The sequence below is a fragment of the Limulus polyphemus genome, unplaced genomic scaffold (genome assembly GCF_000517525.1).
Source record: "Limulus polyphemus unplaced genomic scaffold, Limulus_polyphemus-2.1.2 Scaffold22, whole genome shotgun sequence".
NCBI classification, from domain to species: Eukaryota; Metazoa; Arthropoda; class Merostomata; order Xiphosura; family Limulidae; genus Limulus; species Limulus polyphemus.
Window position 1 is genome coordinate 896,263 of NW_013665632.1, and position 27,858 is coordinate 924,120.

At 33.1% G+C, this 27,858-nt stretch overlaps 1 protein-coding gene across 1 annotated transcript in view; it reads right to left on the reverse strand.

Moving 5' to 3' along the window:
* LOC106458351 (diacylglycerol kinase 1-like) overlaps positions 1-20,093 on the reverse strand; it is a 346,054-nt gene extending 325,961 nt beyond the window's left edge. Inside the window, exon 1 of the mRNA XM_022384755.1 lies at positions 20,061-20,093. The gene's annotated coding sequence lies outside the window, so the exon portion shown is untranslated. The remainder of the gene's footprint in view (positions 1-20,060) is intronic.
* Between the last annotated feature and the right edge of the window lie 7,765 nt (positions 20,094-27,858).

Here is a 27,858-nt window from a genome sequence, read left to right on the forward strand (position 1 = left end):
CGAAATGCACACTGGGTGGGGTTGGCCAAGGCTGTTTGTACACTTTCTAGAATAAAAAAAATTCAATATTTTTCTACCTTTGATATTTTATTAGATAAAGTAGATGACTATACTTTTAATTGAAAAACAAACAGCCAATAAGGTGGCACAGAACACAACATGCAAAAAGCAAACTTCAGAAACAATTTCTTAATAATTGACACACTGAATCATAGAATTTTGGTTTTTATACAGTATTGTAGTCTTTCTATTGTTTTTGCTGACTATTAAGCCCCTATTATTCTTGCTGACCATTAAGCCCCTATTATTCTTGCTGACCATTAAGCCCCTATTATTTTTGCTGACCATTAAGCCCCTATTATTCTTGCTGACCATTAAGCCCCTATTATTCTTGCTGACCATTAAGCCCCTATTATTTTTGCTGACCATTAATCCCCCTATTTTTAACAACATTTACCCTACACTTGGAACTGCATACAACAGAAATATTGCAGTATGTAATGTTCATGGTATTCGTTTACTTGATACTCTTAATGTTATTATTCTGTTATAAATAGTAATATGTTGAGATTATACTACACATGTAATGTTATTATTTTCTTTATGATGTGACCGTGTATTTTGTTTATTATCTCATCTCAATAGTATTACAAAAGTTGTAAGAATCTATTAAGTATACTGCTGTAAACAGTGATTTTACTTGTCGATTTATGAAGACTGATTTTTGGCCAAATCCACAACAACTGTTGACTTGTATACGTTTTCTTTCTTTTTTTTTATCTTTTTTGGGGGGTGAGGGGGTAAGGAAGTCTTAAAAGTGGATTTTAAATTTTTGGACGACTTGTGGTGTACAATATATTTTTTAACTTGATTTCTTATTAACGTGTTATTTTCCTGCACTTTGAGTTGTGGGTGCGTTATAAGAATGAAGTGTATCCATTACCGTGGGTGGTGAGGTGCTGCTGACTGGCTGCCTTCCGTCTGGTCTGTAGTTTAAAATTAGGGACAGCGGCAGGAAGTTTTGTTTTAAATACAAAATATAATTATTTACTTGAAGCGTTTTGATATATGCCTATTAATACTTAAATACAAGTATGGCCTTTACGACTTGTTGAAATGTAGATAAATTTTCCAAACCGTTTTATTATTTGATATTTACAATAAAGGAAATTTCAAATTCTTTTATGGTTTAAGAGAGAGGACGACCGTGATTACCAGAAATTTAAGCAAGTCTAATATTCAATAAGTGTCGCTGAACCTCTGAATGTCACATTTAAACTAATTCCGTGATGGTATAAACGAAACTACATGTTTTTCATAAGAACTCGAAACGGTAACATTTTACTCAGGTACTGAAACTACCTTTTGGCGCTATGTTTTTCCTTTGTTAGTTTTCATCTGAGCTACTTGTGAGAATGAATCAATATTTTCTTACAGCTCCTTATCAGAGGAAGTTAAAGATCTCACGCCTACAAAGTACACGAAATTATTTGTTATAAATAAAAATAATCGTTAAGAGAAGTTTAAAAAGTGATTGTTATTTTTGTTCTCTTAAATACAAATAGAGGAGAACTTATCTTTGGCACAATTAAAAAAATAACAACAACCAAAGCTAATTACAGGACATTTTAGTCTAAAAAATATACAAAATACTTCTCTGGGTTACTGTTACTAATCTGGCCTTCGGATGTTCAGAGCTATATTCTTCCAAAATTTCCTAAACTGCATAAACATTCTATCTTATAAGACACAGGCGAATAAATACATAGAACAATTACAAAGATATACCCTGAAAAGAGTTTAATTTTAAAAATGTATTACTGGTAATCCAATATCATAAATATGCACACCATGTATTTTGAACATTTAAAAATTTTCTTAAATCTTTTTTAGAAGGTATGTTTTAACAAAGAGAAAACTGATATATACGTTAATCTATAGGAAGGCTTTCTGTTCCTACGTGATCATCGTTTTGATGACAAAGTTCAGTCTTGGGTCTATCAAACTAAGAAAAAGTCGCCTAGAATAACAAAAAGTTTAGGAAAGTTTGAAATGAATTTTGAACTTATACTTAGCAATCACTGAATTCTTGAGCTGCTGTGCTCACTTTTTTTTTCTCGCGGCTGAGAAAAGTTTACTTTCTTTGGGCACTATTTTTTTACTAATTGCACACACGTGTGGGTATACGGTCATTTAAACTAATTGAAAATGATGATTAAGTTTGAAACACTAGCGATCGTGATCTATATATTTCTGCGTGCTTTTCGTTTTGCAGGCAAGTTTCCATAAAAAAAAAGGTTTCTTCTGAAAACAGACATCTCAGTTTTGTTCCTCTTTATCCTGTACGGCTTTCAATCAATCGACTAATGTTTTAGATGTACGACTACAAAAAAGACACATGAGCAGAACAAAGCTATAAAGGTCCATTAGTACTGTATCAGGGTATTTGACTGGTATGTGATCAAGTCAGATTATTGTGTTTCCAGTTTCTTCAGTCATCTTTCTCGTAAAAACAGATGATTATTTTAAGATATTGCTGAAAAGTGAAAACTTTTTTTTTTTTTACTTTGAGAGCCATTTTCAACTTTAAACCTTTTTTCATTATCTTGTTAATGGCACAAAGAGATGTGTCGAGTTTTATCGCACTGACATTTTGGTTGAAAAATTCTCTTTCGTAATCATAAACTTCACTTTACGAATGAGGGCATCGCTCTTGATAGGTTGGGTTATGGTTTCAGAGCCTTCTGCTGTTATAGTATTCTGCTGTAGAAGTTCTCCATTTGTATGGATAACATTAAAAAGCTTATTTTTGAAATGGTGCGTCTTTTGGTGTTACATCATTTGGTAACCGCGCTTAATTGTATTATTGTGTTATTAGCATTACGTACACATCAAATTAAAGACTAGTTATACTAATTGTCACTTCTATTTCTAAGTTCTATATAATTAAAGATTAATTTAGTGTGAAGACGAACTTGTGATAAAAAGTAATATAATTGGTTCTCAAACATTAGACTTAACACCTACAATGTATACAATAGGCTATTGGTATTTATTGTTGAGTATTTATATCCAGGATATAAATATATTGGTTAAGACTAGTGTGGGAATTAAGTGTTCACAGCTTGTTAGGGGTGATGGGTGCAATAAGTGGGTTTTATTTAGGAACTCGGGACTGATGTGTACTTATAAGGAAGCTAATAATGAATATGTGCAATTTGTATGTAGAGTTTGTAGGTTGAAGGAGAAGCCGTGGGCTATCATAATTAAAGTAGAGGCAATAGATAAAGCGAAGTGTAGACTGTGATAAATGGCAGCATGATTTCAAGACTAGCTTAAGTTTCAGAAAGCTAGAAAGAGTACTATTAGGGATGAAAATAGTGGACTTAACTGTAATGATCCTATTCTATTGAGCAACAGATTTCAGCTCTTGGCTTTTTCAGATGAGGAACTATTGGAGGGAAGGAAAACAAAAGGGACGGAGAAGGATGTGGATGATAAGGAGGTTATAGTTGTAGGTGATTCCTTGACAAGGTGAATAGGATATTCTGCTGACTAAATAGGGAGAAAAGAATTAGATTATGCTACCTAGGGGTACAAGTGGAGGATATATGTGATAGAGCAGGATATGTAATAAAGGGGCTAGCAGAGATGCAGTTTTTGTTGTGCATGTAGGGGCTAATGATATAGGGAAAGCTAAAACAGCGGAGCTACTTAATAAGTACAAGGGGTTGATAAAGGCATTTAAAGGAAATGGCTGGCCATAACTGAATTTTGTCATGGATACTGCCCAGAATTAATTGTGGAGATGAATTTATAAATAGGTCACTAGGGCTAAATTCTAGGCTTAGATTGAATTTGTGGGATCGGTTCAATGGAAGAATGGAGCTTTTTGGAATGGATGGTTTAAATTTAAATAGAGTAGGGGCTGGCTTGTTTGCTATGACTATTAACTCAGCTGTAATGGAAGATTTAAACTAGGACTAAACAGTGTTGATGACCACGATAAACCAAATACGAAAAATAAAAGGTAGAGAAAAGTTTAGCATAGAAAATGTGTATAAAAGTAGTTATAATGGTAGGCTTAATTGTTACTGTTGTAATGGTAGAAGTATAAGAAATCAAATAGATGACCTTAGAGCACTGGTATGAATGGGTGATTTTGATATAATGGGAATAACTGAAATTTAGATGATTTTGATGACAGAAATTTCTTTGAAATACAGTGTTATAGGTTATTTAACATATAGAGTTCTAAAGAGAAGAGGAGGGGTGGATTTATTTGTAAAATGTGAGCTACATCCTGTTAAAGTTGAGGATATCAAAGATAATAGCAAGGAGATTGAATCCATTTGAATTTCTATTAGTGGATATAAAGGTAAAGGCTTTCAGTGGGAATTTGTTACAGATCACCAAATTATAATGATGAAATTAATGTGAAACTTTACAATGTGATTATGATTTCAGCTGTTAATGAAGTCATAATTATGGGTGATTTCAGGCATATAAATTTGGAAATTTTATAATCAAACCATGAAGCAGAAAGGTTTTAAGAGATTCAAATTGGATTTTTTCACCAATTGGTCAAGGAACCTACTAGAAACAATGCTATTTTAGATTTATTGTGAACTTCAAATATAGAAATGGTTGACAGGGTGGAAATTGGGTAACATCTAGGTGCAAGTGCTCATCGCTTTATTAGGTTTGATGTTTTGCTGCAGATAAGGAATAATTATATTTTGGTTACAAATTTAAACAAAAAAGCTAATTTTAAAGGGATTCCACAAGAATTAGCTGTTGTGAATTAAGTAACTGAGTTATTTGGAGACACTAATCAGATGTGGAGATTTTTTAAATATAATTTTTGAAATATTCAGGTGGTTAGGGCGCTAGACTCGCAATCTTAGGGTCGTGGGTTCGAATCCCCGTCTCACCAAACATGCTCGCCCTTTCAGCCGTGAGGGCGTTATAATGTGACGGTCAGTCCCACTATTCGTTGGTAAAAGAGTAGCCTAAAAGTTGACGGTGGGTGGTGATGACTAGCTGCCTTCCCTCTAGTCTTACACTGCTAAATTAGGGCCGGTTAGCGCAGATAGCCCTAGTGTAGCTTTGCGCGAAATTCAAAACAAACAAAGAAATATTCAAGGTAAACATATTCCTTATAGAAAAAAATGGGTGGCTGCAAGGTTGGTTCACAAAGAGTTTAAGAGATAAAATTAAAGAAAAGCATTATAAATTTAAGAAATTTAAATTGGTATGACAGCAGATTTATAAGATTATAGAAGATAAAGAAAGTTGGTCAAACAGGAAATTAGGACATCGAAAAAGATGTATGAAAAAAGATTGGAAGAAAATGTAAAAAATAACAGTAAGGATTTCTTTAAATAAATTAAGGGTAAACAAAATGGTAGGATGGAGTAGGACCCTTGAGGGATGATAAAGGAAGGCTAATGTCTTATGATTATGAGATGGCTGGGTTATTAAATTCTACTTTTTTTTCAGTTTTTACTAATGAAGAGTTAAGCAGTATTCCACATCTTGAACAGTTGATAGATGGAAACAAGTTCAAATAAGGTGACTGCATTAATTCTGAGCTTGGTAAGAAATAATTGGGAAATTTTAAAAAACGATAAGGCTCCTGGGCCAGATAATATTTCCCAAATGGTTTTGAAGGAGGTTAAAGATTGAGTGTGTGAACCACTTGTTACAATTTTTTGTAGGTCCTTGAATAATGGGAAGGTACCAGAGGATTTTAAGTTAGCTGATGGCACTCCTCTTTTCAAGGGATGTGATAAAAATTATCCCATTAACTATAGGCCCATTAGTCTTACATCAGTTGCGAGAAGAGTTTTGGAAAATTTGATAAAAGATGCTTTGCAAAACCAGTTAACAAAGTTTAGAATTTTATTAGATAATCAACATGGTTTCACTAAGGGAAAATCTTGCCTTACAAATTTTTTGACATTCTTTGAAAAGGGTTACTGCTTATGTAGATGAGGGTAAGGGTGTAGATTTGGTGTATTTGGATTTTCAGAAAGCTTTAGACAAGGTACCACATAAAAAGCTTGTAAAACATATCTTCATAGATGTGGGGGATAAGTTAGCAAATTGGATAGAAGAGTGGCTCGATAGAAGAAAACAGAGGGTTGTTACAAATGGAGTTTAGTAAAACTTGATTAATGTCACATTTGGGGTGCCTCAGGACTCAGTTTTAAGACCTTTGATCTTTTTGATTTACATTAATGATAAAGATGAAGGAATGGTCAATAGATTAATTAAATTTGCTTAATATATTAAGGTCTTGGGTGTTGCTAGCTGTGAAGAAGATGCTGCTACTTTACAAAATGAATTAGATCATTTAGTGAGATGGGAAAATAAATGGTAGATGGGTTTTGATTATAATAAATGTAAGATAATGCATGTGGGTTATCATAATTTGAATTATAAGTATAATTTGGATGGGAATCGCTTTAACAGTGTCATGAAAGAAATGGATTTTGGTGTAATAGTTGATCAGTCTCTTAAGCCATCCAAGCAGGGTGCTGTTGCTAGTGGTAGGGAAAATGGGATTTTAAGTTGTATTTACAGAGATATTTAATACAAGAATAAAGAGGTTATAATTTCATTGTATAGGTCGTTAGTTAGTCCACATTTGGAATATTGTGTTCAATCTTGGGCACCTTACCTTGAAAAGGACATTGAATTGTTGGAAAGGGTTTGGAGGAGGGTTACTAGAATAGTGCCTGGGATGGAGGGATTATGATACGAGGGGAGGTTGAGATATTTCAAATTGTTTTCTCTTGAAAAAAGAAGAGTTAGAAGGGATCTGATTGAGATGTTTAAGATTGTAAAGGGAATTGATAGTGTTGATGCATCATCTTTTTTCATACTTAACGGCGATAATAGTAGAACTAGAGGACATAAATATAAATTTTGGTAAGGTAGCAATCATCTTCAGCTAAGACAGTTTTATTTTTCTAACAGGGCGGTTAGCCTTTGGAATGGGTTGCCTTCAGATGCTGTGGAGGCAGTAAATTTAAGTGAGTCTAAGAGAAAGCTTGATAACTATATGAATGATAAGGACTGGCTTTAAGATTTTTATTTATTTATTTAATAGATTTTGTTTACCTTAGAGGATGGGACAACCGAGATGGACCAATAGATCCCTTGTTGTCCCAAGACATTATGTTATGTTCATGAATAATTTTATTCAGAATGAACGACCATGCATACCCCTTCGTCCGTTGATTACGTTTTGTAAGTATTTTACAAACCCGATCGACGAGGCTTGCATTTATTCGGGACAGTTCCGTAGTTCTGGGACCATGTTGGCATTTGTAGTGAAACAGTAGTTAATTTACATGATGAACTCTGTGACTTGGCATTTGTAGTGAAACACTAGTTAATTTACATGATGAACTCTGTGACTAATAAAAGCTTTATTCGGGAGATTCAATAAGAAATGTTGATCTTTATTAAATACGATATGCTCATTTTTGAGTTTTTGTTTTTCAACTGTGACTTTACAAAAAAATTTATTTTGTAAAGTTATTTGAACGGCATCTTAACTAGAAAGCTTAGCCTGATGTTTTCTTTAGTTTTAATAAGCAAAATCCTGTTCTTCATCACTAATCAGTATTGAATTTGAAAGCTGATAAAGTGTCAAGAAAAGGAGACAATGTTTGTTCAAGAACGAAACGCAAAAGGTTGATTACAAGCTTGACTTCCCTGAGAACAATAAATTAGGAATAACGAAGCAAGAGCTTTTCTTGCTCACCACAGGTAGCTGTTTCACGTGCTGTAACTTTCCATACGTAAAGTATATTTTAGGAATAATGGAGGTAGCTTTTTAAGTATTAATGCATATTCCACAAAATCGCATCAATATGATTAACGCCTTGTTGCTGCTTTTATATCTAGATATTGCTTTTAAAATGATTAATATTTATATGTCAAGAACATTGCATGAAAATTTCATAATCTAGGTTTAGAACTTGATTAACATCTAATAAAAGTTGATACTTACTGTGTATCCACTGTTCTCAAATTGAAAACTATTCTCATTATTAACTCGTAATTTAATAACTCTTTCAGTTTCTTCAAAGTGAATAATCTATAATTTATGTTTTAAAACCTACCTTTACTTTTCGCTTCATTGGCTCAAAACAAAGAATTTTTAAGTCAGAGTTTAACAAATGTAACTGTTTAAACCAATGATTCACAAGCGAATAATTCTAGATAAGTGCATTAAAGCTGACGCCTAGTCATCGCTTTAAGAATAACTCTTCATCAGTGTTTTAAAGGCTGGTGATTTTGAGTGAATAAAATGTAAATCGCTTAGAAGACGTTGCTGTAACTTTAACTAATTATTTATGAGTACTTCAGAGTGCTTTATTATCCCATTTACATTAATTCGCCTCAAACTATATTAAAGTTTTGAAGTCAAACTTGACTTGAACCAAGCATTAATGTTTATTAATGTGTATTTTACGGTTTTTCTGAATTCGAAATATATAAATGTTTTTATTTAAGTTTCTACTACATCAGAATTTAAGTGAAATTATAATTAACAAGATGAAACGTACACTCCATTGTCCAATTGTTTGTTTGTTTTGTTGAATTTCGCGCAAAGCTACTCGAGGGCTATCTGCGCTACCCGTCCATAATTTAGTAATGATAAACTAGAGAGAAAGAAACTAGACGACACCACACACCGCCAACTCTCCGGATATTCTTTACCAACTAAAAGAAGGATTAATTGTAACTTTATAAAAACCACACGACTGAAAGTGCGAGCATGTTTGGTAACGGATTCTAACTGAAGACACCGTAACCTAATAAAACAGCAACATTTATTGTGTTGGAAACACCTGTCTGCTGTAATATTACCAAAAAACGTTTCAACAGGATTATCAAATAACTATATTTGTAAGAATGAATCACCCTTTTTTTGAATGCAGTTCACACATTTTTGAGTTGCATTAAAAACCTAGAAGAACAACATCGTGAAATTGAACTGAATTTTGTACTGGAAAAAAGAATGTTTTGAAAAACATTTTCTGTACATTGATTTATCTCAAAGGTAGTTTTCAGTATAGATTGTTAAATATATGTTAGAAGAGAGAAGATGAAAAAAGAACAAAACAACTAAAAAACAACGGAACTGATCTTTGGTGCAAGAAATAATGATTTTTATTTTATAATGAATGCTATTTTGTTTCTGCCACGGTGTCAATAACATATTCCATCAGAAGAGGCGGTGGTAAAGCAAATCACAGTAAAATTTTATCTAATAATTATCTAAATAATATTTTTATGATACATTAAATGGACCACATCAGGAGAAAACTCCTTAGGTTTCTGTAAAAGATTACTGTTGTCGTGGGCAATGATTTTAAGAGAAACTTATGTTTATATATAAACATGTATAACATAAACAAATATATAACCTTCTATATGTTTTCCGAAAGATTGTCGATCGCTGAAGTCGACGAGAAGTAAATATTAGTCAATGGGCTGTATGAAATTATATCTGATGGATAGAAAATGAGATTTTGCCTTTAAACCAAACTATCTAGTCTAATGATTTGTCTAAGAAATAGAAACCTTGATCTTTAAATCAAAATGGAGCTTCAGTAACACTGGGCGTGGCCTCTACTTCCTTGCCTTTGTTTTCGAAGTCTCTCAACGCCCCAGGTTTGACATTGAAGCCTGCCAAGTAGCTTATTATCGCTCACCAACAACAACATGCGGGATTTAGATAGCCAGCTAGCTAGCTAGTAGTTTGCTGGAGGGTTTTCGACAGAATAGTTACGCGATTTCACGGTCTTCTCTAAACGTTCTCAAACTTCTGCCGCCTGAGCGTGATTATCCTAGTTACATGGAATGAAAACAAGAGTTTCGCATGAAAAAAATAATTAAAGAGAGAAAAACTTTTCGGGCAACAAATGAAAAGTTTAAACTTAGTATCACTGATTTTCAAAGAGTAAACGTATTTACAACGAAACTTGTTTTACGTTGTATTTATCTGTGTTAGATTACGTATTACGATCTATGTTTATTCTCGTTCGTATACACGGCTTCGAATTGTTTATGTAAATGTTACGATATATCAACTTGAAATCTAAACACAAAATACTATATCATCCGAAATGCAAGCGAAATTGTCAGCCACGTAAAAATCACTTAAAATATATAACACCGGTAAAGCATGATAGAGCCTGCTCATTGACACCTTGTATGAAATAAACTGATAAACACAGTAGTGAATTTTCAATATTCTGCTCGATAGGCTCAGAACTACATCATGCAGGAAACTCTAGTAAAAAGGAAGACCTGTAGCCATGACATTTTAAAAGTCTAATACTTAACGCTAGAAAAAAATCACAGTGAATATATACACATTAATTGGTTCTTAAACTTTATATTTTAAATCAGTTTGCCCATACTTTCCAATCAGTCATATTACCTGATCTTTTAGGAGTTTACTTTATAATCCGTAAAACATTTGTATGTTTGACTTTTATCCATGACGAATATATATATGTATTTGTGGTGTGTTTTCTGTATTTATCATTCGTGGGTTTCTTTGCAGGCCATGCCTGTTAGACGTTCAATATGATGTGTTCAAAGAGTGTCAGTATATCTTTGGTTATGTAGTGGATAATATATACATGGTCTAACCAGTATATTCTGCAAAGAAGCCCTAATAGAGAACAACTAGATAGATTAATGATGTCGAATGTGTACATATGCTTAAACATTGTTAATTTAATTAAGAGCGAGATAGTATAGGCTGAGGAAAGTGTGGAATACGTGAAAAAATTTCAATTCTTGTTCACACACGATTTACTGTCCTTTCACTGTTGAAATATGCCGAAAAACTCTCCATGTTCGACAAAATTCACGATGCTTTTCCTACATTCGAAGTGGCTATATGTGAAGAGGTACCATCTGTGAGGTCTTCGCAGCATGTGTTCAGTCATTCCGGATAATTTAGAACAGTTAGTAAAGTAAATCCTACATTTCCTCTTTCCATTGGCTCCATTTTGCTTTGTGTAAAGACCATTAGCACAGGAGTAATAGCGAATGGTGTGAGTTGTGAAAGCCACTTCACCTAGTTATTAAACAAACGTCGATAAGGAATTGGAGACAGGCAACTGAACAATTCAAAAGTGATTTAGTTGTTTAGATTATGAACGATTTTGGATAGGGTGCATGTTTTGAGGCTACATTATGCACATTAACCACGGACGCGACTAAATGCCTATGGATATCAAGCGAGTTTAAAGTTTGTTTCCAGAGCCATTTGCGTAGGTATCAGCTATTTCTGAATGTTATGGAATTAGGCGTAAAGTAACATCGACTGATGAATGGTAAGAGAATATGAGAGAGAAGTCGGCCTTTGGTCAATCTCTATGGAATTAGGGAAATGAAGTACTCTAAGTCTGTAGAAAATAATTGGAATGAGCAGGTATAGCAGTCACTTTTCTAAATTTATTGGGTAAGAAGACTAATAGACCTTCCAAGGTTATGAAACTTTTTAATCCGATATAAGGGAAACAGATGCAAAAGAGCTGGTTCGGCACGGGTATGAGAAATGAATATAAAAGATAAGAGTTATTTAACGGAACAGAAAACCAGGAGATGTGAGAAAGAGAACGAATAAACCTAGATAGGCGAAGGAAGAAAGTAATATCCTACCAGTAAGAAATGAAACCTATTTCTAAATCTATCTTTTATTGATTGCCAGTAGTATGCGGCAATCTGTTATGCTTATACTAATATTAGTTAATTCTTGATAGGAATAAGTATAATTTAAATAAAGCTGATGAACATAAGAAGGGAAAGTTAAGGGCGAATATAACACTATCGTAACAGTGAGCAGAATAGCTTTTGTAATGTGGCATACGTTAGTCTTCTAGTTTAATTCTGACAAACATTAGCCTCCTAATTTAATTCTGACAAACATTAGCCTCCTAATTTAATTCTGATATACATTAGTCTTCTAGTTTAATTCTGATATGCATTAGCCTTCTAGTTTAAAGCTATACAATATTTGGACGTTCGCTCTACGTCTTTAAAATTTGCAATTCTTTATTCACTAATTACTATTTGAATTTGAAAGAAAGTTCAAACTATTATTCCAGTGTTTGGCTCGTGGAATTTTACCTCTGCCAGGATTTTACCACAATCATATTTTTTAAAGTTATATTACAAATTAATGCTAGTCACTTACGGGCAGTGTTCGTTTTGACAGAATAGGTTCAACTACTCTTTACTATCACACGTGGACTTAAAGTGTAACATATCTTAAAATCTCTGGACTTCCCCCATTAAACAAAATGCACATATATATCTCTTCAAGAGCCAATGATCTCCACTGGCTGATGAACAACATCCTCTTTTCAATTTAAATCTGGCAATATGCACGCATCACACTTCATTTATATGTCAATCACAGTAAAGAAACCAATACCACGCCCTTTCCTACATTAAAGATTTCCTTTTCAAAGACATGAACAATGCCGACCAATACAAATTCCAGACAGTTTGTCAGGTGGCGCTGTAGGTTAAAGACACATGCTTGCTAATCAGCTATTGTTTGATGATCTTAACAAGAAATGAAAAAAAGAAGATTTAAAAGATTGTTAGCTCTGACATTGGCATGAAGTTTTACTGTTTCTTATCTATACAAATATGTGACCAAAGTATATGTTAGAGGGAGCGATAAATCTTTCATTTCAGATGAATCAGTAAGCAAACACTCGTCAATATAAGAACATTTGTTTATTTCCCTTTGTTCAACTAACGTTCTTGTGTTGATAAAGCAGTGGAAACTGAATCAGTTACACGCGTTTTTGTTTATAAGACGCTGAGAAAAATGTGGAATATTATGACTATGGGGTTGGCCAGTATGTGTGTTTCATACGAAAAAATATCATTGATTGGTTCAACCAGTTTACCTCAAAACACAATGAAAACGCCAACATCACTAAAGAGAGAACACGTGTAATTTCTTAAGAAATATATTTTAAATTGCTAACTAAAAGAGTTTTATATTAATGTAAATAATATTGAGTTTCTTTACTAAAAAGTATCAGTGCTGAAAAAGTTTTTTCAATATAAGCTTTCCAAAATTTGCCATCATTCTAATAATGAAATGTTCAGAATTTTACCTTATTTAAGCTAAATCATTAAAACTGTTTAAGAAATAATAAAATCATATCTAAGATCTTGAAGATTGTGTTAGTTAGAAACTTTCTAATTAGCAGTTCAGATATAAGGTTTTTAAAGTAGTTCATGTATTTCCTGCAAGTCTTCTGTTGATCTTTACCCTACCCTTTTAAGAGTGATTTGTTTGTTTTATGTTAAGTCCAAAGCTACATAATCGACTATCTGCTACGACTGTCTCCGGGATCGAACCACAAACACTCGTGTTAGAAGCCCTCAAGCTTGCCGTTGAATCACCAGGGTACGAGCGATTTCTACTCTTCGTTATATATAATAAGATTAATGACAAATTAAAACATTTAAGAAATATTATAATTATTTCTTCTGCCGTCAAAGTAACCAGTTTGGATATTTCCCTAGCGTTGTACATTGGTTGTATTAAATAGCATTTTAATATTTATAAACGTTATGAAGATTATCCAAGACCTTAGGACCAGTACAGAAGTCATTATTAAAAAAACAGTAGCATACCCAGAGAAAGATCACATATTGCTTTCTGTAACAACTGACTAAAGGAGTACTAACTGTTCATGATCCTGTAAAATTTTCAGTGTTTTACAGAGTAGAGGGTTGAAAAGTAAAAAAAAAATCAAAAGGTAACTTTTGGCATATTTAGATGAACTCAGTTTCTGGAAAACAGTGCAAGAGGTAAGTTAATATATTAAATAAGTGGGTGATATAATGAATAACGGTCTTCATCGTCTTTTGATGGCTTGAAACTCTTTGTTTCCAATCTATCAAAGGTATGTGGAGTTTCTTATACATAACATTAACGGACAACAAGGGACCTTGAGGTCCATCTAGGCCTTCCTATTCAATAAATTAAACTAAACACTAAAACCCTCAAAGCCAGCCTTTTTCTTTCAGATAGTTATCAACCTTTTCTTTAAACTTCCTTACATTAACTGCATCTACCACAACTGAAGACAATCCGTTCCAAGATTCAAACACCCTGTTAGAAAACTAAAGCTGTCTTAGCTGAAGACGGCTCCTACAATCCCCAAATTTGCATTTGTGTCCCCTAGTCTTACCACTTTTACCATTAAATACGAAAAAAAAGATGATACTGTACAAAATAGTTATTGGTACAATTTCCTGGTCACTGGAAACTTTTATAAATTCTTTGTTATGGTTTAAAAGAACAGACATATTAACCAAGATACGGCATGAATCTTAGTGGTTAAGCTACGTCTCCTGCGCGTTGTAAGTAAATTATTTATATACAAGTATTAGGGGGAAAATTATCACTAAATATAAAAAGCTATCTAGGGCTGGCTACTGAACTTGAAGAAAGGAACCAAACAAGATAGGGATAGAAGTGGAGAAGTGGACATATCACTTGATCCGGCTAATGATCCCATAGCAGAATAAGCCGTCTGGACTTTACATTACTATCTTTCCCATTTTGTCTATCAAAAACTTGATGTTTGTATAAAATATTAGCTTTAATCATTATACCTTTTGTTAACTTTAGAATACTACTTTTTTGACTATTTTACAATAGAGTAATATTTTACACATGGAAATTCTGTTCTATTTGTTTTGGTAGTGTATGGATTTTATTCTTCATGTAAAATCGAGACGGCTTAGTCTGCTATGTGATCATTAGCCGGATCAAGTGATACGTCCACTTCCATCCCTATCTTGTTTGGTTACTTTTTCAAAGTTCAGTAGTTAGCCATACATAGCTTTTTATTTAGCGATAAATATTTTTCCTAATGTTATTGATTTAGTTGTTGTATAAGATGGCGTACGTAGGTTACTAGGTTATAGAGTGTATTCTAAAGCTTTATACATTTTGCATAGAATAATACTAAATAGGTAGTTAAAGATCATGAAGACTGTTTTGCTATATCAAATGATGATAAAATTATAGTTACTGCTAGAACTAGGTAGGCGCTAGTTCTTCATATCTAGCTTCTGATGATCTGTATGTGTATTGATCTTTTATTTACTCATTCTCTTCATATATAATATAGGGGTTGGCTCCCTAAAGACACCGATTGTATAGTGTACAAAGCATTGAGTATTCTACACGTTACAATCTTCTAATGTTCATCTATTATTGGGTGGTAATTCCTGTTTCACCCTGTACTTATGATTTTGAAAGTAACAACAAAGTTCTGTAAAAAAGCTAACTTCAAGGGGTAATAACATTGTTCACACTAGAATTTTTTTTTTCGACCTTGGGATGTTCTGGATAGCTGAAAAACGACATATACACCGGAGATAGAGCGATTATGCCGGGTAGCTCTTCATATATAGCTTACGATGACCTATAGAGAAAAAAATCCAGATTACTTTTGTACTGCTTTAATACAGGCGTCCGTACCATCCCTACATATTATTACTTTTTGCGTGATTTCAAATATATTTCTCAAAAACATTGAAAAATTCGTCGTATGCTTTAAAAACTTATTACGTATAAGTTAAAAATAAATAATTTTGTTTTAATATGGAATTATATTTGTATTTTGAATTGTCTATTATTTTTCTGTTTTCAATATACTAACTTTTTAATATCTAAGCCGCGGCCGACAACTATTTACTGGTACACATATTATCTGTTTCATTGATTAAAAAAATATTATATTTCCGAACTGCAGTTTACCTTTATGTTAACTAAAGTGTAGTACGTTAGAAAAATTAGATAGTGGCTACAATATTGTTTTCTTTGTAACGAGTTTGTTATTATATCAACGTTTGTTTAAATATTTGACCAGGAGCATTTACAAAACTCGAACATTACAACTCATTTAACTTCAGTGGATTCTCATTGGACATTAGTATTTTTATGAAAACATTACCTAATGTCACCGGTGGAAAAATCGGCGTGTGATCAGTAAGGACAAAGCTAGCTAGCTTCTCGTTAAGCGAATCGTACCTACATCAACTCGTAATTAACTCGCTCATCGTGAACCCTCGATAAGATATCAAGGAAGTTCCAGACCAGAAAGAAAACTTTATATTGCTGGTAAGTCTGTGAAACTTTTGTCTATAAATCATTCTTTGTAATAATTATTTGTAATAACTGTTATTGTAATTGTATTTTTGTGTGAATATTAAAACGTATTTATGTTAGAAAAGAAAATTGTGTATCAATCTTGTTGACAAATATCATAAACTGACTATATATATCGGCATATATTTAAATACTAAATCCAAAGTACAAATTAACTATTAAATTTATATTATCAGTTAACTCAATTTCGGACCATTTGAAATTCTGATGTGTAACGTCTTTGAGAGTTGAGTTGGATATTTTCCAGTCCCCCCCCCCAGTGGCACAGCGGTATGTCTGCGGACTTATAACGCTAGAAACCTGGTTTCGATACCCGTGGTGGGCAAGCACAGATAGCCAATTGTGTAGCTTTGTGCTACACTACAAAGAAACAAACAACATTTTCCAGTCAGCGTTTCAAAGAAATATTCTGAATAAAAACTTTCACTGGATTAAAAATGAATTAGCACCTTTTTTTTTCTATTTAAGAAGAAACAAAAAATAACACATTTCTAAATATCAACGGAAGTAAACGAATAGATAATACATCAATAACATTACCAGTAAACTGTTTCAGCTTTTTAAACGCTACAGTTAAAGAGTAAATGAGTCGTGGATTTACGTTTAACTTATGATCAAATACAAGGCAAGTTTAACAATAAAAACTCGTAAGCTTTACTTAGTAGAAATATTAAGTTAAATTGTTATATAAACATTTACAATAATGACTCAGAATCTAATATATGGTGAGTATATATATATATATAATGAAAAGTAATATTAAATAATGCAACTAAACTAAAGCTACAGTGTAGGAAATAATATAAAATTATCTGACATTAAAAATGATGTCTTAAAGTTAGTGAGGTTCAACAGTAACAAATAGATCAGAGATGATTAATTTTTCCCAGAACTATAATCACACCAAGATGTTACAGGTAACCAGGATCTACTTGACAGTGCCCCCAATCTCCAGTTGGTGTCTTGAAAAAATCAGAATAGAAAATCATGACCGATATCATAATGAAACGCCCAACATTCCTGCGCCTATGGGCTAGAGCCCCGAATCTTTTAAGCACCTACCAACGCCTCTATGGGTAACAATAATAACTGCAACCGGATTTTCTTAATATAGATACTATACTGTAAAACAGTACTTGGTAAATAGATAACTCAGTGATGTTTCTCCATGCGTTTTTCTTGCACAATATTTCTTCTTCCTAAAGCCTTTGATAATACAGGCTTTTATGTACAACGTGTTGATTCTTAGAGCAAACTAAATGAAGCAATATATTTACAAATTATAATAATATGTTTATTAGTATGATGTTTCTGTCAGAACTCTCTTCTTCCTGAAAAGTTGTGACACTGAATAAATTATTTTTAAGTTATAAGACTATTACGTCGATTCATTTATTGTATGCCACTTTAGGAGCCACTGAATTTCTTTTAATTTTTAGCTCCTTGCATTTCTAAACAAACCGTTTAACTCATAAAACATACTAAATGCAGGGCGCTTAAATTTGAAACATTCTCTAATTGTAAAACAGTGGTTATACGAAAAGTATCTTAAAATAACATTTAAATCATAAGACACAATAAAACATTTTTTTTTAGCAGCGTATACTTTTGAATTCACTGTTATTTAAATAATGTGTCCCGTCATGTCTTTGACAGATTATAGAATACTTTATAGTTATCTTCCTACATAGCTTTGTGCTTAACTAGAAACACCCAACCAACCAATAGTTATTTTCCTGTGTAGCTTTGTGCTTAACTAGAAACACCCAACCAACCAATAGTTATTTCCCTGTGTAGCTTTGTGCTTAACTAGTAACACCCAACCAACCAATAGTTATCTTCCTATATAGCTTTGTGCTTAACTAGAAACACCCAACAAAATGTTCTGACTGGTTTCTTTTTGAAAAAATGCTGATGTGAGCACAAGCTATGGATGGTTGTAAATATTTTTTTTTTCACTCTCACCTTTGCACTGTTTTTATTTGTTTTCTTCAATTTGTTTTTACCGCCTAATAAGGTTTTTGTTTATTTAATCACAGGCTCTGAAGCTGTCTGGGTGTTTATGTCTTAAAAGATCGGTAGAGCTTCAAGCCCACATCGTATGGGTGTTTATGTCTTAAAAGATCGGAAGAGCTTCAAGCCCACATCGTGTGGGTGTTTATGTCTTAAAAGATCGGTAGAGCTTCAAGCCCACATCGTATAGGTGTTTATGTCTTAAAAGATCTGTAGAGCTTCAAGCCCACATCGTAAAGGTCTCTATTAATAGCCTTTAAGTTAGGCAGAAGTGTTTCTCAATAACTTAAGGAAAACATGGACCAAGGACTATTTATGGGAATGTAAATCATTTATAGTTTGGCTAATCTAAATAAATTAGCTTTGTGTGACCTTTTCCCTCTCTCCCAAGTTGCTGTCTTCCAGTTGATATTGTATGCTCTTAAAACTATTTTGCTATGAAGTGTAAACGCTATAAATGTAAAATTATTAGGAAAATTACTGAACTTTGTGTTTTGCAGGATTTTCAGGCAATCATAAGAATTGTGTTATTACAATGAAGTCATTGGCAAGTTAATAAACACTCTACTGTCTATCTAAAGACTTTTTGAAACCTTATGCACCAAAGAACTGGATCCAACCAACCTCGTGAATTATGATACTTTCGATACACTACAAATGATGGACTCCGAGTTCTTATGGTAGTACGCACCTTGTGTAACATGCCAATTTTGACTTAATAATGTAGTTAACTGCAAATCATCCTACGTTAAACTCTTTAATTTCAAACTATATAACTTTTAACACTCCTTGCTACCTGGAATTAAAAAACAGCAATTCAAGTTACAGGAGGAAATGTTACAATGTAATCTGTCAGATCAGCCCTTATCTCTAACACAATAGACCTATTGATGGTTTCTGAAGCATTTACTGCTGTTCGCGGGGTTCCCCTGAATGTCCTAACGTTCAAAAAAATGTGACTCTTGAATCGTTGTTCTCAATATTTCCACCAAGTTGGGCCATTATAATGTTCCATTTACTCAAGAAGCTATAAATTATTGGCGAAATAAGAAATAGAATAGGTAGCTAAAAAACGAACAATGCATTTCAAGGTATGTGTAAAAAACAGAGGTTGGTGCATAGAATACTGATGGAACACCTGAGGTTACAATTTATGGCTTTCTAGCGTTTCTGAGGAACAATGCAGTCATAATAATCTTAAAGAAACTGGATACCAAGATATTCAGCTTAATGAAATAATATGTCACAGTTAAATCTTTGACCAAAGTGTATTAAAATGTCCAGTTTTATATTCAAGTGTAATCATAACCAGAAGAAACAGCTATCCAACAAACGTAGTTCGTTTTAACAATCTTATCTAAATTTAGAAAAGTACATTGAACTAAGACTTAGACAAAAATATCATACAATAAATGAATCCTTAAGATTGTTTATATACGAAATGATAAACTGTTACCTATCTTTAGCAAGAAAAAATATCATTCGAAATTCATGACGAAATAATATGTTAATATTCTTACCAAACAAACATAGTAGCGCCCTCACAATAATTTTTCAAATTATAAAAAAATATTGTTCAATGATTAAATCGGACTCGATGAACATACACGTAGAAAAAATTTGGAAGCACAATATTTTATATATATAAAAAAAGAGTATTTGTGCAAGTAAAGTTCCATAAAAGTGAAAATTAATTATTCTCCCTGTAAGATTTACGTTAAAACACGTAACTTATCTAATGGAAACTTTTCCGAACTGCTTTAAAATTTTTAAAAAACAGTCTATAGTCTACCTGTATAAGCGTATGCAAGAGTATGGCCATATTAACACCGTATAAAACAACTTCTGAAGGTTGAGTGACTCACTAACACATGTACGTCATATCTGCAAAAAAAAAAATCATAAATATGAAATTCTGGAAACTCTAATTAATAATAAAATAAAACTGATTATCAAAGAGTACATTACAGAATCAGTTGAATTATTTTTGAGGGGGGTGATATAGACATTGCCTGTTATTCGTTCTTACTACTTTTATTTCAGGGGATACAAAGCAGAACCATAAGATAAAACTTTAAACACTGCGTAACGTAGATTCGAACTTAAACCATACAAATGCCTTTGTCAGTCAACGCCAAATACAAAAGGATGTCGAGCTCTACACGACTTACTAACGAAGTGATTGAAGGATAGTTTTGACATTATATATAATACAAATGTCTATGGGTCCAGTCAATTTCTTTTGACGTTGTCTCTCATCTCTCTTCGTAAGCACATATATATAGTTTTGAATAACGAGTCATATAGAAGCTGCAGGATGGATCTTAAGAACTGAACAATATATTACTGTATTATTTTCTATAATGATAGTTAGTGCGCCCATACATGTGCTCTCACCTACTTTATTTTATTTTATTTTTTTGTATTTAAATATAAAATAAATAACGTTTTTAACACGTTTTCTTAATTTACAATAAACCACAGAGTGTGACTTGCAAACGTGAGCATCAGCAACAGGCATGAGGTGAGATATTTATATGATGTGTTTGCTTACCAAAACGTTAAGGGTATAACTTTAATCTGATTCAAGTAAAAATGTATGGCACACTCAATCCGTCAAGGTATAAAAGTGGTAGCATAAAAGAAACTGTTTACATTTAAACAAATAATATAGATATTCATGTGAGCAAAACAGGAAAACATTCACAAAGAAGAAAAACACTACAGAAAAAATCACAGAATTCGCCCAAGATTTCGTCAAGCGTGGACTCTGTTTTCGTCACTGACGTTTTGCCATTTCTAACTATGCAAGTGAACACGTAAACACAAAAGAAAGAAAATTAATGTTTTTGTTTGTTTCGTGTTTTTCTTGTGATATAGCAAGCAACTGAATACTAAACAGTCTAAAAAGTGACTCCAGATGTGATGTAACTTCAATGTAATTATACAATGTTAATAGAATAGAATGTAACTTATTCATCTCTAACGTTCACATGAAATACTAAATATTTCTACTGAAACCTAAAAGCCAAAATTTTCCAACAGCAGTCTGAGAAAAGACAAACATGATACGTCATATTAGGGACAAAAGAGACGTCGGTATACTTCTAAATTCAATAATTGTGAAAACCACTACAAAGTTACAGGCTTATAAAAGAAATTACTTGAAAATCTTGCTTTCTAATATAAGCCTCAGGAGAAGACCGTTTAGACAACGATACATAATAAAGAAGGTAAGATTAATATATTAGGCTCTGTTATTAGCAGTTCCAACGATTTGTCAAATATGAAATTATTTGTTTAACAAATGCTATAATATTTGGAACCCATCTGGTATGAAAGTAATGTTTCTACGGAAAAGTAAAATGATAAACATCTGTGTCTGTGTAACATAAATGTATCTTGTCGGAATAACAAGCGAAGGCGTGATTTGCACGTGAAAGTGTTCCTTATAGACTATACAGTAAACTTGGATGTGAATGTAACAGACGGGGATAAATAACAGTATCTTTAAAAAGCCAAAGAAAACCAATAAATGTTTAAGACAAGTTTTACGGTTAGAGATAAGGATGAAATATGTTAGAAATAAAATAGACATTAACAGCAAAGAAATATCCTAGTTTCTGTGATCAGCCTATCATCGTCCATTAGGAGTGTTTTAAAAGAATATGGAAATCGGGGACATAAAGAAAGTTGAACATCTACTCTTCATGGCCGATAGCAAAGTGTGATTGTCTGACAGTAGTCTGACAGTATCAGAAAAGATCTGAATTTGTATCTCTCTGTCCTTTATTTTCCGATATAAATTACAGATTACTACGTAAGAAGTTTAAATTATTAACCCCAGCTTTCTTAAGATCAAAGCTTGGGATGTCACAGCGCGACATTTCGTTATGTGACAGACAGAAGAAACAATAACTGAATGTTTTCACAACAGTCAATTAACTTGTTCGTTCATAAACGTTTTATGTCCGAGTTGCTAAATTCTTGCATAACTTGAACTTTAATGTTTTGTGGCTAGGATGTGAGCTGTTTTATTAACTAAATTAACTTACTAGTGTCACTTACTCTGATGACTTCAAGATGGGTTTTGTTTTTATTTTAACAAAGTATTAACTATCATACATTCAAGTTTTATCATTTCTTTTGTGTAGGAATTTGTATTCGTGGCATTCTGTTTTCTATAGCTAAATACATTTCCAGAAAACAAAATATTTCTTTGTCAATATTCAATACAAGATAAATTCAAAATTGTTCTGAACGTCTTGGCTAGAAATAGTTATATTAGTTATATTATATCACTAGAACTAAGTGCAGACACACACATAATCACCCGCCAGTGCCACAGCGGTATGTCTGCGAACTTACAACGCTAAGAACCGAGTTTCGATACCCGTGGTGGGCAGAGCACAGATAGCCCATTGTGTAGCTATGTGCTTAACTTCAAACAAACACACATAATTTCCTGCTAATAATTCAATTTCAATAATACCGTTCCAAATAATTTGCACAACTAATATTTTGCATTTTTGATATATTACATCTCCTGCAAAGTACACTGCAACCTAAACCTAACACATGAAGAAAGCTACATATATTGTCATGCTTAAGCTTAAAAAACAATAAAACTACGAATTTTAATGTCTGAGCTGAGCTAAACTAATGAAGAAGCCTACCTAATTCAAAGCCAAACCTAAAAGATGAAGAAACATATCGACTGTCATACCAAAGCCTAACACATCAAGAGATCTGCCGATTTTCAAGTCTAGCCTAATACAATGATAGTCATTTCTGTGGCTAACAAATGAAGAATCATTTTGACTTTCATGTGAATATACTAACTTTGGAAATACATAGAGAAAAACATGAGGGAATTCCTCAATAGCTGCGGCACTAGAAATTATTTTAATTAGTGTTAGAGAAAATTAATCTATGAGACCTTTTCCCCCCTTTTTATTAGTTATATTTTTGTGCGCCAGCAATACCAAGCGTGGGGCGCACGTATACTGGATTCGGTTTTATTATTCATCAGGATCTCTGTCAGTCTACATCAAACTGAAATTATTTTATTAGGCAGGATTAGAGTAAATGAATCTATGATACCTTGGACGTGGTAAAAACATCAATCGAAAATGTTTGACTTCCTGAATAAAAAACTGGCCAAGAGATTACAGAGCTATGAGCTAAAAGTTTGTATACTTGAAATAAAACTCGGAGTCATTCTACGCGCCGCCATGCAGCGGCTAAGAATATATATATATATATATATAATTTATTTTCTATCAAATAAGGCGAGCTTTTCCTGTTTTTTGTGAATTAATCAGTTGTTTTCATGTATTGTCGCATTTTTATTGCAACAGTAACCCTTTTCATCACTTTGCAACTACGAATACAGAATTCTACGATATTCTTATTATTGCAATATGATATAAATCATACCTCAGTTTTAACAGAGAGAAATGAAAGCCAGATGTCATTATAATTTTTCTCCTGGCTATTTGACAGTCCGAAGCAATCTTTGTTTCTGATTGAATACAGTCACTCTTTGACTCACATATTTTATCAAGTACGATAGATTGTTTGTTTGTTTTGTTGAATTTCGCACAAAGCTACACGAGGGTTATCTGAGCTAGCCGTCCCTAATGTTGAAGGGACAGGTTTGGTTTGTTTTGAATTTCGCGCAAAGCTACACGAGGGCTATCTGTGCTAGCCATCCCTAATTTAGCAGTGTAAGACTAGAGGAAAGGCGGCTAGTCATCACCACCCACCGCCAACTCTTGGGCTACTATTTTACCAACGAATAGTGGAATTGACCGTCACATTATAATGCCCCCACAGCTGAAAGGGCGAGCATGTTTAGTGCGACTGGGATTCGAACGAGCGATCCGCAGATTGCGAGTCGAGCGCCGTAACCACTTGGCCATGCCGGGCCAATACGATACAGAATCTCATTTTCCGAAAGCCTGATTGTTCTAAAGGGTATACTGCTTCAAATGTAATCGGAATAGTTTACTGGAATGAGTGGCATAGCCAGGTTGTTCCAACTGAGGAGGGGAGAAAATTTCAACAGTATTTCTCGGGAGGAAAAACAAAACGAGTAGGCACAGGATAACACATCCTCAAATATTACTACGATGTATAGTCTACAATTGTGCATTATAGTAACAAGAACTTTTCTGAAGCAGTGTCGTAAATACGTTAAAGATATTTTCACAAGATCCATTTTAGTTTAATTTGGAGTGGGAATTTGTATTTTTATTAAATATGACATTTGTCCCATTCCCTCGCAATATGTCTGCGGACTTACAACGCTAGAGTCCGGGTTTCGATACTCGTGGTGGGCAGAGCACGATAGCCCATCGTGTAGCTTTGTGCTTAATTACAAACAAACCCATTCCGTCACGTTTACGCCACCGACTCAAATTGTTTACTATATGTTGTAGTTATTTATAATCCCTCAAATGGTGCTTGGTCTCAACCTACTTTTCATTTCTTATAATTCGTGATGTTTAAAAATTATTTGCTCGATTATATTTTTCTATATTTAATAATTAATATTGTTTAAAAAAATAAATGGCTTATCTATTCTGGAGAAACCTCAATAATAAAATACACTTGTTCAGAATGTCAAATCTCTTATACTTTTACACACCTCAGAAAAACAATTATGCAAAAATAAAGTAATGTGAAAATAATAAGACGGTAAACGCCTACTGTAAAAATCTCTAGAATAACATTATCTAGCAATATTCTTCACACGTGGCCGACCGTTATCTAATCTTGACATACGTTGAATTATGTTTCTTATAACATCATTTAATGTCGTTCATTCTTTCATAGGTAAAAACTTTTAGAAATAGGTGTTCATGATTTATAATAAGTTGAAATTTATCATATCGAAAAACATCGTGTGTTTTTTTTTCAGTTCCTCGGCAGCAATCGCTAATCCTTTTTGTTCTCCGTTCGCCATATGTTCTTGAACAGTATACAAACAAATGAAATTAAATTACATTTACTCTCTCGCCAACATCTCGCCTAAAGATAATTTTCCCACCGAATTTTTAGCAAGTTTTCTGTATTTATTGATAAAGGTATTAAATTATTTTCATCTTTTCAATTAATCTTATTAAACATACATATCTATACGACCAAACTTATTACAAGTTAGTAGGTTGTTACCAGTTAGATGATTGTTAAGTGTAAGTAGATAGTTAGGAGTTACCAAGCAGTTATGAGTTAGCACTTTATTAAATGTTAGCAGGTTGTTACATGTAGGTTGTTACCTATTAGCAGAATTTTAGCAAATTGTTACGTGTTAATAGGCTGTTACGTATTATCAGATTATTAGGTGTTATCAGACTGGTGCATGTTATCAGGTGTTAGTAGGTTGTTGCGTATTAGCAGGCCCTTACATGTTACCAGATTGTTACATGTTAAAAAGTTGTTACGTGTTAGTTGATTGTTAGACGTTAGCAGGTTAATAAGGATTATCACATTGTTACGTGTTGAAAGGTGTGTAGGTGATTATAGGTTCCTTTGTATTAAATTATTAGGGTTAGCAGGTTGTTAAGTGCTAGTAGGTTATTAGGTAGTAGGAAGTTACGTTCTAGCAGGTTGTTAGGTGTCAGTAGGTTGTTATGTGCTAGTAGATTGTTAGGTAGTAGTAGGATGTTACGTTCTAGCAGGTTGTTAGGTGTCAGCAGGTTGTTATGTGCTAGCAGGTTGTTAGGTGTCAGTAGGTTGTTACGTTCTAGCAGGTTGTTAGGTAGTAGTAGGATGTTACGTTCTAGCAGGTTGTTAGATGTAAGCAGGTTGTTATGTGCTAGCAGGTTGTTAGGTGTCAGCAGGTTGTTAGGTAGTAGTAGGATGTTACGTTCTAGCAGGTTGTTAGGTGTCAGTAGGTTGTTATGGGCTAGCAGGTTGTTAGGTAGTAGTAGGATGTTACGTTCTAGCAGGTTGTTATGTGCTAACAAGTTGATAGGTGTCAGCAGGTTGTTACGTTCTAGCAGGTTGTTAGGTGTCAGCAGGTTGTTACGTTCTAGCAGGTTGTTAGGTAGTAGTATGATGTTACGTTCTAGCAGGTTGTTAGATCTGTCCAGTGCATTTTCTCTGAACAATATTGTACTTATTGAAGGCTGATTAAAAAGAACGAAGTGTAATAAAAATGTGAAATGCAGAAATTCTCATTCAATTATTTTAGCATTATGAGAAAATATGGTTAGCAATGTGCAACTGGATAACCTATTAGGATAATTAGTGAGACGTACAATAATTTCGCAAGATCGCTGGAAAAGAAAAATCAGTACTACGAATTTTACTTCCCCAATTTGGATGACCCGAGAGACTACCGATTTTAATATAATTTACCAACAAGGTTTTCTAATAATTTATTGTTTAATTCACATAAACTTTACCCATCAAAAAAATGTTAACAGTTTCCAGAAAATGCAATGAACGGTTTCTTTCTTTGAAACACTGCAATTTTGTGTAAATATTTTTACTGGTTATCAGTGCTACCGTCTTTAAACACTCTTGTAATACCGACTCTGACGCATCATGTGTGAATCGTAAATTTTCCGAACGGTTACACTAAATCCAGGAAAGTGTTCCCACCTGACAGTCCAAGCGTAAAATAGTTTGTTCGAGCCTACGAACTTTATTTTTTCGGTTTTATTTTGGGTTCTCAGTTATTATTAATACTTAGTTTATACTAAACTATTTTTAGGGTTACGTGCTACACGTTCAAGTCGAGCTTTAACACCACGCAGTGTGCAAACAAGGGGTTGACAAGCGTACAAAAAAGATGAGCTAATTTCATCACTGTAGATGGAAAATGTTAAATATATACTGTATCCAATTAACCAGATTAACGTAACGAATTTTTAAACGTTCATTTTGTTGTTACTATTATGAATAATAAACACAGAAATGCTTGTAATAATTTATTTCATCATAATTTTCATCTGTTACAATTGACACGGTTTAAACATTATTTGTTCGATTATATATATTTTTTTTATCTAATCATTTCTTAAAAAATAGAAGGCTTATCTGTTCTGGAGAAACTTCATAATAAAAAAAAACATTTAGTCAGAATGCCAAATCGTTTACACACCTCATAAATAATTCTGCAAAAATAATATGATGACAAATGCCAAGTGTAAAGATCTTTAGAATATCATTGTATGGCAATATTCTTCACACGTGGCCGACCGTTAAAAGCAAGAGAGATGAACAATGTGCTTATATATGATTTATAAGTAAGTGTTATGTAATCCTGACATAAGTTGAATTATATTTTATGGAACATCATTTAATGTAGTTCACTCGTTCATAACTAAAAACTTTTAGAAATAGGTGTTTGTAATTTATAATAAGTTGAAATTTGTCATCTGTAAAACCGTCGTCTTTTTCGATTCCAAGGTAGCACACCAATAATCCTTCCTGTTCTTCTTTCATCATATGTACTAGCAGGAAATTAAAGTAAACAGCAAGGACTCCCTCGCCAACATTTCGCCTAAAGAGGATTTTCCTACCTAATTCTTAGCAAGTTTTTGTGTATGTTGCTAAAAGAATTATATTAGTTTCAC